At 42.5% G+C, this 15,573-nt stretch overlaps 1 protein-coding gene across 1 annotated transcript in view; it reads left to right on the forward strand.

Moving 5' to 3' along the window:
• The first annotated feature begins 2,363 nt into the window (after positions 1-2,363).
• CDH6 (cadherin 6) overlaps positions 2,364-15,573 on the forward strand; it is a 111,624-nt gene continuing 98,414 nt past the window's right edge. Inside the window, exon 1 of the mRNA XM_040060806.2 lies at positions 2,364-2,450. The gene's annotated coding sequence lies outside the window, so the exon portion shown is untranslated. The remainder of the gene's footprint in view (positions 2,451-15,573) is intronic.

Genomic DNA, 15,573 nt, shown 5'->3' on the forward strand with positions numbered 1-15,573 from the left:
TGGGAGGTAGGATACTGAAAGAATGGAAGTTAGTATGCTAATAGAATCATTCCATAATAGGCCATGTTTCTGGTTCTGTTTCTCAGCTGGTTCGGGACTTGTCACATATAAGGTCATGCTCCTGTTCCACGTTCAGGATTGGACCCCTGCCCTCAATACCCTTATATATTGTTAAGTTTGCCGCATCCCTTCATCTTTGGATGTTGCCCCTCAGATGGTGCGGTTTCCGTGGTTTGTTATTTTACCATCATTAAAGTGCTCTATTTTTTAGGCAACTCCATTGTTCCCACCCATCTGTTTTTGCCACGCTCACCCAGCCGTAAGAGATTCAGGGTTGCAGTGAGCTGGACTGCAACAACTGGCAACAAGTTACATAGTTCACTATTAGTTAGTATCCTGTCTTTTACTGGTTAATGATTCTCTTGCTTCTCATGCTGACTAACCTTTATGCTCCATCTTTCTCTTGAGTTGTTGGGTTCTTGGGTAGATGGTCCGTGAGTCGGCAGTCATGATCTCTCCCTGCCAAAATTACCTTTTTCCCAGTTGGAGTTGATTTCAGCACAATTGCTGAGTTAGTTTCTTCCTTACCTTGGGAGTTCTGCCAGTTGTCCTTGTGGCCTGCAAATTCTGCATTCTTTGCATCCACTATCAATGGAACATCGTTCTTCCCAAGCTCTGGTAACCTCCCCCTAGGTCTGAGATCACTGAAGCATGTCAGGCCCTAACCCTTAACTAGGCAATTCTACCAAAAAGTAATTTGTTTTTCTAACACCTGGACATCACTTAGACGGTACTTTTTAGCTGTGTTTCATGGATGAAATCTCTCTTCTTGTTGACTAGCCTTGAGAGTACACAAAGATCAAACATTAACGAACATCCTTCCTTATGAAATGTTTACATATTCCCCATTTTACAATAAGCCCAGCACCAGCTTCATCTATGCTGTGGACATAGTGCTGCAGCACTGTAGAAATTACAGCACAAAGCAGCAAGATTGCTACCTGAATTCCTAGTGCCCAGGGTATTTAAATTATACTAAAAGCCTTGAAATAGTCCAGAAACAGGACACAAAGATGGCTTAGAGCCAGCACAGACCCATCCTTAAGACATACGGCATGCAGAAATTGTGGAAGATGGGTAGGAATAAGGGAAGAAAAAAGGAAGAGAAAAAGAAAGAAAAACAACATGACTTTAGATTTGCTAGGAGAGAAAAAAAATCATAAAGGTCAAACCTAAGGCTGTGGGGATGCGAGAGGCAAATGGCAGAAAGCTTCACTTCTTGCAACATTTGCTATGAATCTTAAAGGGACGCCATGCAGCTGAATTGGAGTGGACTCTTGTCAGATAATAATAAGCTGGCTGGCAATTTCCATCTTGTAATTTAATATATAGATTAAGAAACTGTAAAGCCTTATTTCAAGCTGTATTTGGGAGGGGGGGGGGGGTAGGGAGAGAGGCTGTACAAAATGCATGTGTGCAGAGGGGCTTCACGAGTCCCACAGCAAAAGCTGAGATTTCAGTCCGTTCTGCATTGAGATTTGTCATAACCTCTTGAGTGGGGAGCCCTCTGGGAAGAGAGGGACCGAGCAAAGGCAGGCACCTGGAAAATCCCTCTCCACTGCTTTCCATTCACCTAGAAACCGCCACATGCGACCACGAAGTGTCATCTCCATTAATAATTCACCGAGATATCTTGATTCACCAAGTCCATGAACTTCCTGGGAAGTGTGGGAAAAGACCAGCGGGGCATCTCAGATGTCGAGAGAAGGACTTAAGACCAGCTCGGAGGATGAGAAGCCGCACAGCACAAACACACAGTTCACAACAGAGGAGCGTGCCTCTGCCTCCTCTTTAACCCGCCTCCCCCGATTTTATTCAGCTTTAGCTATCGCTACCAAACGATTGGGAAGAAACTGGCTGCTCTCCACCTCAAGCACGGAGCTGCGCTCGGGGGGAAAGGGGGGCTCCCTGGCACAACCCTCCCCCTCTGCCCTCCCACCGCATTCAGTTGCAAATCCCTGCCCGCTCGGAGGAATCGGCTCCGCGCCCGCTCCTCGCCCCCCGGCCCCAGTGCGGCAGCTCCGGCGGCCCCGGCAGCCGCAGCGCCGGCGCCAGGGGTGCGGGTGCGCGTATGTGCGGGTGTGTGTGCGCGCCTGCCAGGGAGCCAAGCCGAGAGGGAGGAGTTTGGCTGCTTTTTTTTTTTTTTTTTCCCCTCCCCCTCCCCCCCCCTTTTTTTTTTTTTTATTAATCAGGAGCAGTGAATGGAAACCAATCAGATAGAGAGCCCCCTCGGCTCGGGCTGCCTGCATGCCGGAGTTAAAAAGTGCTGCTGGCCGAGCGGGAGCCCTAGTGCGAGGCGGGGAAGCTGAGCGGCGGGAGAAGGGGCCGGGGAGCTGCGCTGCCGCGCCGCCGACCCGGGCGAGGCTCGGCCGCGTCGTCCCTGCGTGCCGGTAAGGAGATGCGGCTCTGCACCTCTGGAGAGGCAAGTTGTAGCTCTCACCAGCCAGTCGCCTTCTGCTTGCCTTTTTTTTTTTTTTTTTTTTTTTTTTTTCTTCCCCTCTTTTCTTATTCTTTCTGCCTTGCTCATTGGGAATGCTAATTAAGGGGGGGGGGGGTGGGGATGGGGGGGCGGCGGACGGAGGAGAGGGACAGCACTTATTTTGCGAAGTTGGCACCTGTCTTGCGCCGGGGTGACCCCCTCGGGGCTCCGCGCCCTGCCCGACGCTCAGGGGCGTGTGGGGACCACGTTTGCTCGCGTTATAAGAGAGGCGAAGGGATGCGGCGTTTTCCTGGGGATTGCCATCTTCGGGCGAGGAGAGGTGATGAGAGCAGGAGAAGGGTCATGTGTACTGGGAAGAGAATAACAGTAGTATTTAGTAATAAAAACAGCAAAAATATGAATAACTAGAAGATAATAATTTTTAAAGTCTGTCTCGGTTTCTTGGTACTGCCGAGTTGCTGTGAAATGAATACAGGGCAAAACCCTTCGGATCACGAGCGAAATCCGAGGCAAAGTACAGAACTGAATGTAGAGCACAGTTGAAATGAGGCGCTCCCTCAGTGAAAAGAAGGGGGCAGAGCGAGCAGATCTGGGGACGTTACAGGAATTGACAAATGTGAAGTCTTTCATTTGATAAAAGAACGGGTTGGGGAGTGCTGGAGGAGGTGGAAATAAGAGGGTAGGCGTATAGGCATTTTTACAGGAAAGAAGTTAGGTAATTGCAGAAAGCAAGCCCTGAATTTGGTGGTGTAGTAAATGTTTCTTAGGAGCTGGTAACATACTTTCTGTGTCAGCTAGGTTGAACTATTTACGTATTCGTATGTATGTATGTAACACCTACTTACATGCACACACAGGGAAAACAGTTTGCATACTACATCTGTGTATTCTTATGCAAAAGGTTGAGTCAAGAGATAAGCAATAGCTGTAGAGGTCAGTGGCTGTGGAGAGGAGTCCTGTCACTGCTGCAATAAAATCCATATTTTACGGAGAGTTAAATGCAGTACTTTTTAAGTGCAAGCGGATGGTCACCTAAGTAACTCCTGATGACATTCAAGGTTCGAGAAGTTTAACGACTGAAATTACTCCCAGCACGATGGCACAGCTACTACTTTTATACAAATTGAGAAGATAGGGCACCTTTTCCCTTTTACCTGTGTGTGGTGTGGGATTTTAAAGTTCTGTTAGCAGTGCATGAAAGATTGAGTAGCACAAATTACTTACAGAGTGTAAGCTCAGTCCTTTCTCCAAATGTACTGTTCTTCTAGCACAGCTGGAGTAGAGAATAGATTTTTTGTCTATTCAAGAATCTCTGAGGATGGAATGTACATCCTACATGTGTACCTCATGAGTTACATGCATGAACATTTGTGCAAGGAGAACATTACAATCAAGAGCAAGGTTATTTCCATTCCCTTTTGTCACAGGACCGTGTGTAGTAGCGTTCTGGAAATGACATAATTCCAAGGGAATAAAATTGCTTGATCGTGCAGACCTCTTTGGCTTTAATCAAAATAGACATAGCTCTCCCAGTCAAGATAAAGGCTTATCTCCTGTATTTGCTGGGCTGAAGTATCTATTATGCAGACAGTTCTTTACAAAAGTACTTGCATGTTACTTAAAACATTCCATAAAATTGATTAACATCTGTTCCTGAACAATATAATGCTATGGGTAATGGCACATCCCGATTCATTTATTTTTTTCTAATTCCAGTTTAAAGGCAATAAGTTTGCATGTCACAGGAGAGTCGGTAGGGCTTGGAGGCTTGTGATCAAGATCAAGTAGATTCCTTTATCATGGATATATACAGTTTTAAAGGCCTGGCAGCAATGACACAATTGGATAGCTCCTTTAAAGAGCCCAAGCATGCTAATAGAGACTGCAAGGCTGAATCTCTTTTTCCTCTCATCTCAGATGTTATCTGACACAACACCAGTAAATATATAATATCATATGCTTCTGGCTTTTAGTTGCACCATAATATTTCTGGACATATTTCTAGTGGTTTGCAGTTGAATTTTGAGATCGGGGAGGGAAGAAGAAAACAGCCAGTCTTTTTAGAATAATGTAATCAGAGCAGCAATACTTTCCCCCCCCCCACCCACCCAGGGAAAATGGCATTGATTCAGTCCTGTTGTAGCTCTCTGCAATTATCCTTTGCAGCCATTTAAGTAACTGGGGTCCCTGTAGGGACTTATTAGTCCCTCTAGGTATTTTAGTTTTCACACCAGTTCACAGCTCTTTCGTATCTCCATGCCAGCACTCTAAAGATTACATTTATAGGCACGGTTATCATTTTCTAACCAAGTTGTTCAGCTAGAAATGTGCATCTTAACTTATGACTCTTCTCTCCCTCCCTTTCTCCCTCCCTTCTTCCTCTGCACAGCTCTTCCATGCAAACAGTAACCTGCCGCTCAAGGCAGCCTTCCCTTTCATAAAGTTTGCATTTTGCCATCTGCTGTTTCAATAATATTTAGTTGAGAGACTTCCTTCAAAGCAAAACATACACATGTTAAAAAATGTGGGGTTTTTTTTCCCCCCTGCTTTCAGTAGAAGATCTCAAAACTGATCTGAACTTGATAGAAGTTATGAATGTGCCTGTGCTCTCACCAGCTGAGATCCTTCCCTCAATGAGCAACACTCTTCTCAAGGGTACACTGAGTTCCTCTGGGCAGGAGCCTCCCTCCAGACCACTGTCCCCTCAAGTGTGCTACATCCTTTTTGCTCTGACTGAAGAAGTTTTCAGCATGCTGATATGCTGCTTATTAATAGAATCCTGCAATATTTTGGGGTTTGGAAGGAACCACTGTTGGGTTTTCTGGTGGGTGCCTGTGTGCTGGTCAAGCAACATTTATCTGTTGTTAAATTAAATGGTGGTCTCTGTCTCATGCTTAACTGAGCTTTTCAGTGTGTCACCTGCCCTTTGTTGACTACTTTTAAACTGTGTTACCCTTTTAGTGCAATCTTGCAGCATTATGGCTCAAGATGTGCAGGATATTACTTATGTATCTCCTTGGAAATGGTGGCTAATTACTAAACTGAAAGGTAGCTGAAATCTATAAAAAAAGAGTGGATAGAATGTATTTGAAGCAGCAGGCCCCACTGTGATGGTGCCTCATCTTACATAATGGTTACAATTCCTCTAGTGGCTCTGCTGCAATTATACCAGAATGAAGTAGAATTGGTTTTCAGTATCTTTTGATTATCATAAGCATGTGGGAAAGGCTTTGCCTTGGAAGCTGGGTGTTAGGGAGACTTCTTCATTAACCCCTTGAAGACCTAGTTAGCTGCAGTAGCTGTTCCTGTGTCTTCAAAGGCTTTGCATCATTTGGAGTTTACTTATTTTCTCCTTTTACTTTTTCCTATATAATTTCTTAGAAACAGGGCTCAAAAACTAAGCTGTGGTTATCCTGACTGCCCTGGTGGGACCAAATTCAGGATCTTTTCAATGTAAATCTTTAAAGTGAGCCCCCCATCCTGTGCACAAAGTGAAAAGTTCTGTGGCACACAGAGCAAATCTCTTCTGCTGACTCTATGCAGGATTCAGTTTGCAGTATAAACACCATTCACAAGTTTAAATGTGTTCTGGTTGAGATAAAAATCCAGCAGCAGCTGGTTTGCTCATGCTGCATGCTTAGTCATGGCAGACCTTTCCAAGGGGTCTGAAAAAACTATGCTGTGTGAGGAGAAAGGTATGGCTTCTTGCCTTGTTTCATTTGGGATGGGGAGAGACGAGATTGTAGCATGAACATTCAGTATTAAATGCAGCTTTTAGTTGTCTTTGTTGCTTAACAAAAGGTACAGGGCCGATTATTAGTCCTTGTTTTAAAAACACACTTGAACAATGCATAATTAATACAAAACATGAGCAGAAAAAGTCCTCCTTTCTGCGTTGTGCTGTGAGTGATGCCGCAGTGGAATTAGGTGGGGAAGGTGTTGGATAAAAACATTTTTAAAGTTTGAGTGTGAGTACTTATTTTCCAGTTGGGCTTTCTATGCTGTAAATCTCAGCCTAAGGGTCATTTTTTGGTTCTTCCCCAATGACTGGCTGGTATGTGTTGGGAGTCCATCCAGGCGCATGTTCCTAAGCTTCTCTAGGGCACTGCTGTGTGTCCTAATCCTGATCACTCATCAGCTACTTTCGACCCCATTTCAGGCAGGCTTATCCCTCTTTGTACCCAAGACCATCTCCTTATTCCAGGTGCGGCTGGTTGCCACCATTGTCTTCTACCTTATTCATTTTCCTAGTAGTGCATTTGGCACTGAAAGACCCAAACAAAGACTGCAAATATTTGAGTTTATGCTTTTGTTTGTTAGTTGGGAAGAGCATTCCCAGAAGAAAATAGGATAAGTGAATTTCAGGAGTGTTTATAGAGTGGTGTGAATTAATGTTACTTGTTGGTACATCCAGTCTCGTGGAGTTTCCTGCTCCCTTGAGTATTTTTCTCTCTCAAAACAAACCAGAAAGGATAGTTTCCTCCACAGCTGCAACCCTCTGATCAGCAGTGAGGATCAGTGCTGATGGAGAAGGGTGAGGGGAGCCTGTAAGCCCTGTCAGGATGGAAAAGGCTCAACTGGCATGGTGTCCTTCCTGAGTTAGTATGTTGGACCTCCAAAAAGAATCTTTAAGCAAAGTTGTGATTGCTTAACTGTGATGGTGCCAGAGCATTTGATAGCACCATGCTGAAACATCCAAGATAGAGTGATACTGCATAATCTTTCTTCACACCCAGCCACAAGACACCCTCTCCATACCCTCCTCTGCACCAGGCGCATAGACAAAAAGTGCATATACATTTCCATCTGGTCTCATTCAAGAACACTGCCAGCCTTGCAATGTTTTAAGCAACCTGTTCAATAATGGCTTTATTCTGGCACTGTGGGCAAATATTTTATGGGTTAATTAGCCTCTCTTGTCAGGATATGCATATATATTTATATATATATATAAAGTCAGAAAATGCTTAATTCTAGCCGGAATCTGACTATTAGATTTCATTTGTGACATAAATACCCATCGTAACCCCTCAGCTCTTCCCCAGTGACACACCACAATGCACAGAAGGGAGCACTTTATGAATGAGATCCGTCCTGTACTAGCTGAGTACCATAATTCCCCTCAGCCAAACTAATTTCATTATCGTGCTGTAATGTTTACAGCTGCCTCTGAGATAATAGGTAGTGTATCTTTCCTGCATTCCCACTTCTTCATCTAATCGCCAAGCCAGAGCAGGAGGACCTAGGAGAAGGGTCAGCAGGAATTGAAAATTAGCACAAAAATTAAACACTAGTCAAGTTTCCCCGGGTACTGCAGGTGCTTGCCTGTCTGGTGGAAAGCAGAGCTGCCTATTCCCTCATTACAATTGGTACAAAGGCTGCTTAATCAACACGATCATTAACATGTAGCTCTGCTTTGTTGTGAGGGAAACACCAAACTCAAAGAGAATTCTTGCCTCTGATGGTAACTCCACTTAGCACTGAAGGTCATGGTGATCCAGGCTTATATGAGAGGCCATGGAGTGGTGGGAGAACTCCTTGTGCCTGTGGACCCCAGCTGGGGTGCTAACACTGTGACATTGGGGCCAGCCTTCATACTGACCGTCTCACTGCAGGGAAAACCCCCTCTCTTAGAAAGATGTGTCCTCCACCCTCATCCTCTTAGATCCAATACCATAGCAAAAATAATTAAAAATGTGGTTGCTTTTAGTTTTACCCTGAGGACTCAGGTGAAATCTGTTTCCTCACTGAATTGATTCGCTTTGAATGCCTGGTGGTTTGTAACTTTAGGGTGTCTTTAGTCTGGCAATTATTTGACAAAAGTATCTTCACGGACAAAAAGAAAAATATATAGCTCACAGTAGTCTGCAAACCCCCACTCCCCCCAAACCCACAGTTGCTCTGTAGACATTTGGGAGTCTCACTTCAAGTAACGGACAAGGTGTAGCTCATTGACATGAGGCCTTCACTCAAAAGCTGTTCAAGAATTCCACAATTCCACATCTTCACCACATGACCCCACTGTGAGGCTGGCCTGTTTAATTGGCCATGTTTTACAGCAGGGGGAGCGAATCTCACTCACGGAGGTGAGTGACTTGCCCAAGGTCACAGGAGGAGATCATGACACAGCAGGGATGCTGAACCAGGCTTTTACAGCAAGTACAGCTTGCAGTCAACCCTTCTGCCTCTCTCCTGCTTTCTTTAGTTGCTGTAGCTGATCAAAGAATGGATGGGGGGGGGGGGAAAAATCAGATTTGGGTCTCTTTTTTTTATCCAAAAGAAAGCCAATTATTTTTCTCAAGGACTCCTTGCATCTGCTTTGACACTCTCTCCCCAAAGGATTTTCTGGATGTTTTTTGCTTGTTTGTTCAGCCATCTTTTCTGTGAAGGGGAAGGGAGAAGCTGGGTAGCTCCAGAGCTGTCTGAGACAAGACTGAGTATCTTATTCCCAGGAGAAAGTAATCTGAGCTGTCCCCAGGCAAGGTGGCAATGACCTTACTCTCTTCATTGGCTGAGTTCGACTGGCCATGGAGTTTCTTTACCATTCCCTGCCTCATACATTCCCACCTACTTATGCCTGCGGGAGAGAAGGGGATAAAAAAAAAATTCAATAAAAAAGGCTGCCTATTCTGCATGCTGCTCCCTATGGTTTGGGGCAGCCAGAGGTCATACCACACTATCTCTTGTTCATGTCCATGCCTGCATGAATTCATTTCAAAGCCCCCCTGCTTTGTAAACATCTAAGGAGTAGTATTCCTAGCACATAGATATGAAGGTGAGTCAAAGGGAAGTTACTTGAATAAGGACATGGTGTATACCAATACCCCTGACATGGGTATTGATCTTAGTGTAAATAAAGTAGAGGGAGAAGTAGAAAAAGACTTATAAAAAAGACACATTAAATTTACAAGTTATGTGGCCAGTTTAGATTGAAATAGTACCAGGTCCTGAGCTCTGTGCCACCTACTATGACCTAATGCTTTTGGAGGTGGCCTGACAAGCTGATCAAGCTCTACAAGAATTCAAGAGGACCTATTTCCTCACTTTCATAGTGTGAGAAGTGCCCTGGCAGATCACAGAGCAGGTAGAATTTCTTTCAGGGAGCAAATTTCTTTTGTGAAATTGGTGCTCAATTTAGCTGTCAGGGCTGGAAGGGAAAAAGATGCAGAAGCAACTCTTAAGTCCACCAGCCACATCCCTTTAAGCAATTCATACTGTGCCAACCAGTTTTATAAACCCCTCTATTTCATCTAAACTCCATTTAAGTCTAAATAATATGAATGCTCTGCTATGGTATTTCCCTTCTCACTGCTAATAATTACCAAGTTATTTCTGCTACAAACAAAGCATGTTCTTCTCTCTGGCTTACCATACCTAGTCCCAAAGCAGTTTGCTTTTAGAAGTACCAATAAACTGCACTGAAGTCCACAAGACTGTTTGAATACTTAGGTGTCATTCTGGATCAAGGATCAAAGATGTCAGGATTTCTAATGAAGTGTTTACAATTTCAGTTATTTTCACGGTGACCGCCAAATCTGTATCCCTAAATAACAGACTATGCAAAATGGGGATGAAAGAAAACCTGTGTAAGGAATAACCATGATTTCCCATTGATGCCCCTTCAACAGTATAGCCCTGGATCATCTGTACAGCATGGAGAAGGATTCTCTGCTGTCTGTCAGCTCCCATCAGCAGTTGCAGATGGGGTAGAGAGGACTGGACTGAGATTTTCACTTCCTGGCTCTTTCTGCTGACATGTAATAGGAACATCCTTACTTTGTGCAAGTGTCACTGCGTGTTGCATCTCTAAAACCAGTTCTTAGCTCTTCCTCCTGGTGCCTGTGTCTTCAGGTCATCTGCACTTAAGAGGAAGCAGAGCATAAGTATCTGAAGAAAAAATCTGGCCCAGTGTATCATATTTATTAATATTTACAGCCATCAGCACAATTCTGCAGACAATGTAATCGCAAGCAGCTTTGAAATTCGGTGCTTTTCAGAGCAGTGTTTCCCATCAGAAACAGAAGTGTTCACTCTGATTTATATGAAAGATTTCTGTTCCTCTTGGGAAAAAACAAAACAAAACAAAAAAAACCAAAAAAAACCCAAAAAAAAAAAAAAAAAAAAACAAAAAAAAAAACCACAAATACAGGCTCCCACTTTTCTCAGCACATAATTTATATTGATATTAAATGAAATGTATTACCATACTGTAACATGTAAGGGTCTCTCTTGCAGGATTTCTGAAGCAGCTCCTCATTAATCCACTGTAATTCATTTGTCAGATATCTCAAAGCCACTTGATATCGGAGTTACTTTAAAGTATGACAGAGTTTTCCTTAGCAGCAGGTTGTAATTTCAACCAGGCTGGTAAATGTGAGGTCAGAGGCTGGTTGCTGCAAATCTAGAAGGATAAAATAGGCTGCACATCCTTTTTCCCTGTTGCAATAACATCCTGAGTCCTGGATGAGCAAAAGTAAATACTGGAATTATTCAGGAAAAACAAGTTTCATCCTCTTGGAATGGTCAGTTAATATTTTGTGTTTTGTGTTTATTACAGAAGTATTTATATTTGTCAATCTGGAATTAAAACCAGCCTTCATGTGATGCAGACACCTCAGGCTCAGATTTAGTTTCGAGCCCTGACCCGAGCAAGTATCTGTTACATCCTGGAAGCTGTGGGTCACTACAGATAGAGCTGCTGGAGCCCTGGTGGTGCCTGGGGGTGTTACAGTGTTAACAACAGGCATCCTGACATGAGCAGGCAGGCATCCCAGCACTAGGAGCAGCCATAAAACTTACTTCCAAAGGCTGAACTGAGCAAAGCAAGTGCAGAGACTTGCCCATATGAGCAACTGCAGCTTCAGTAAGTATTTGACTGGGGCCAGCTTGGTGCAGTCCAAAACACCAGAAGTTTTGGATTAGAGTCCCAGAGTTAGTGTGCTTTGCTGGTGGTGATAGAAAGTACTGGATTATGGCAGTGGCAGCAGTTTCCAGCTCTGGGAATGGTGGGGTCAGCATAAGCTGGAGATACTCAGCCAGATGGTGTTCAAGTCCTATTCTTCACTTCCTTCAAAGGTGACATGGTGAAATGTTTGGTACTTTTTTTATATGATGGTAGTGCAGGACTTATACTTATCACAGCTTTATTTCCAGGATATGTTGCATAAAGTTTAATGAGGACATGCTTTCAGGTACCACCCAACTTTCCATATTCTCCTTCCCTTACAAATTTCTCTTCTTCCATGGGAATGTTTCATACTCATCTGTTGTTTTATAAGATAATAATTCTTTGCTCAGCTCTGTGCATATCCAAATCATTCAAAGAATGCTTTAGGTTAGAAAAGACTGTTAAGACCACCAAGTCCAAGAGTTAACCCAGCACTGTCAAGTCCATCACTAAAACATGTCTCCAAGTGCCATGTTGCCTCAGGAATGACAAGGCACACCAGGAAGCCAAAGGTTCAGAAGACTTGGGTGTGTTGGAAGTAGGTGTTTGTCCTCACATGGTGGGGAAAAACTATGTCCCTGTAACACAAGGCTGGATGATCTCACTTTTGGAATTGTTGTTTTACCATTGACTCCAAGCTGCCCAAAACAAAGCAGAGAGACTAAGCAGAATTCATCAGCAAACTGGGATAGGATGACTTATCACAGATTATTCTGTGTTGGAAGGGATCCATAAGGATCCTCAAGTCCAGCCCTTTAGTGAATGGCCCATACAGGGATTGAACCCTCAACCTTGGCATTATTAACACCATGCTCCAACCAGATAATTGAACTGAGCCATTAGAAATAAGTTGCTAATGTAAGCAAGATTAACTTGATGTGCTGCCTGAAATGAGATGTTAGAGACGATAGGGAAGAGAGAAAACTTTTCATTTAGATGGAAACAGGACTGATTAATTAAGCAGTAACGAACAGGGAACCTTGCCTTGAATTGATATGAGGCTTGCAGTGGTAATTTAACACAAAATACAGCTCCCAATTTGTTATTAAATTAAAATGGCTTTTAAATTTTGTTTACTTTTTTTTTTTTTTTTTTTACTTTCCTGCTTCTGTGTGGCAAAATGATTATTCTGGCTAGTTAGAGTAGTTAGAGAAACCAATCAGAGCAGCAGAAAATGTAGGTTGAAATAGGAAAGATTGCTCTGTTGTGCAATTAAGAAATATACACTAATATCCATGACATCATGAATAAGCACTTCAAAGTAGTAAGCATGCTCTGTATTGCATATTAAATGAAACAATTAGTATGCTAACAAGCTGCTCTGGACATACACTAAAAAGACATGACACTTCAGGAAATGACTGTTCCTTACTTTTTACTCCAAAGATCTGCTCACCTGACTGATAAATTGTATTAAGAAATTACGAGGAAGAAACAGTCTTCCTTTGCATCATTTCCCCTTTTTTTTTTTTTTTCAATTTTCAAAGCAGTTTTAATTTCAGAGACTTTATAGTTACTCCATACAGAGGAACGTTTTCTACTCCAATCAAATTACACGGTGGAAGTGTGAGATATTGTGTGCGATAGACAAATCCTATGGAAGAAGAGGGAAAACAACCTTGCAGCGACATTGCTTTTTTTAGTCTCAAACAAAATACACTCTTGACAGGAATGATTCCTTGTAATTTATCGTAGGATAGCTCAACAGTAGCAATTTGTCATGCGTAGTTATGTAATTTGATGGGTTCATTTCTTAAATGAATTATGGATTATGGATTACCTCGGTATATCAACAACAGAGCTGTATCTTTTATGTAAATATTCCCTCAACTTTTCCTTCCTCTTCCAATCCATTTTCCGTCATACAGAGATGACTTTTTTCCATCTAATCTTTCAACTAATAAGGTGTTTAATAATTTACCAACCTAAAAAATGAGCATATTTCAAAGGAGTTAGTATCAATGGTAGTGTAAGAGCCTCGGGCTACAAAAAAGTGGATGAGGTTACCAAAGTTTTAGAGTCAGGATCCCAACTGTCTTTCTGCTTCAGGCAGCTATTTTATTAAAGTTGGTATTAAACAACACTGCCTAAGGTCTGATTAACAATTTATGACTTCCTAAGAAGGATGAACAGAAGCCTATCATTTTTATATTTAAATCTTGATTTGCATCTGAGAAAAAACATACCCAGGTTTATATTTTCATTATTTAATGTTTTTATTATTATTATTGCTGCCTCTGAAATGTTACTTATGTGAATATTGCAGGCACCAATTTGTTGTGCTGATCTGTTGGACCTCAACCCCTCACATGTGTCAGAGGAGCAACTTGCTTCTTGCAACCTGTGATGGGCTTGATCCTGCAAAGTGATGGCTTTTGTCTCATGCTGGGATCAGTTGCACTTCACTGTCCCTGAAGTCCATTGGGACAGAGGGTGATCTGCCATTGGCAGTCAGACTGAGATCTACGAGACCAGGAGCTGAATGTTGTCCAGCTGACGTTACTTTGGGGAGGAAAATCCAGATGTACAGGACCTAGGCTCGCCTGACATACCTTCCTAGAGGAGGATTTTCCTGTTTGACATTTACTTTGTACTACCAGTAGTAACTCCGTCCCAGTGTCTCAGTTTTTTATAAGTCTCCCAGTCCTACTTATGCCTCTTACAGAGGCAGCCCAGAAAGAAGTAAGCTACCAGGTGGGAAAGGGATGAGGAGTAGGTACCTAAATCTGCTGGCCAAAATTTGCTCACTCTCTTGTACAAGGAATCAGGCCAAAGACATGCAGCTTAGTGGAACAGAGTGTAATTTATTCTACTTCTGTCTAAGATAACTTTGATCTTTTGTTCGTTTTTTTGTTTTAATGTTCAAATAGAAAATAATAACAATGGCCTGTTCTGTTACCTCTTTTCAAACTGTCTTAATTCACCCATTGACTGTCTTTTCCATCCTCAGATGCTTTAGAAAATTGTGTGGCTTTTTTTTTTTTTTTTTCTTCCCTGTTCCATTTCTGATACTCTTCAGTGAATTTAACACTCATTTCACTAAGGGCTGGATGTGGTGGTCACAACATGTGGGAAAAGATTGTCAGCTAGGGGCTTTGAGTTCTACTGGCTCACAGCAAGGGAGATGTTATTTTGGTTTTCCTGAGCTTCTCTATTCAGTAAGACACTAAAAGGTTCTGCAGAAATGGCGATATTTATGGATCTTCATTACTTTATTTGAACTCTCAGCATGTCTATGGTTTTCTTGGGGGGGGGGGGGGGAGGGTCTTAAGGGCTTTTAAATTTTAAAATACTAGAGCCATAATCTGAAAACTACTGGATCTTCAGAACAAAAACAAGCATTACCACATTCACAGAAAGATTTCTCATTTTCCTGGCTTTTCAGGATGTGCAAAACCGAATTTAAGTTTTAGGACTGCATTCATATTTCAATAATCTGCTGTTAGAAAGACTCCAAGAACTGCAGTCAGAGTATTTTCTTGTGATGCTTGCCTTCAGCCTGTGCTTGTGGGTCATTATTGACAGAGGGATTTAAACAAATGCTCAAAAGATTTTGCTGAATCAGGCAGGGAGCAGTACCTGTGAGGAATAAGCCCCTTAGATGCTGGATTAGCAACACTCAAGGTTTCTAGCTTATTCTTCTGTTCTGACTAAAATTTTATCAAGTCATATTCTCAGTCAAAAGAGGAAGATGAATATTATTCCATGGACTTCCAAGGAGCTGTAATGATAAATATGAGCTGAAAAACCAGACCAAGGAAGCAGAAGAAAATGCATGAATAAATTATCAACAGTGGACATGCCTAAGAACTCAGAGCAGTCAGCTCTCCCCACTTTCTCTTCTCTCTCTCCTATTATAAAATCCTCAGCCACGTAGCCAGGGAGCAGGGGCAATATCATGGGACTTCAGTGGCCAGAGACACAGAAATCAGCAGTGTGAGTGGATAGCTCATACTTAATTTGTGTAGTGAATTAGTTATCAAAATTATTCTACAGCAAAACATATTTATTTGTATGACATTAATCTCCAAGGGTCCTAATTGTGGGAAGCAGTGCTCTAACCTAATAGAGTCCCAGATGACAAATAAGTTCAGAGAAATCAGTCTTAGCTGCAGGATTATTTGAC

This window comes from Hirundo rustica, chromosome 1 (genome assembly GCF_015227805.2).
Source record: "Hirundo rustica isolate bHirRus1 chromosome 1, bHirRus1.pri.v3, whole genome shotgun sequence".
NCBI lineage: Eukaryota > Metazoa > Chordata > Aves > Passeriformes > Hirundinidae > Hirundo > Hirundo rustica.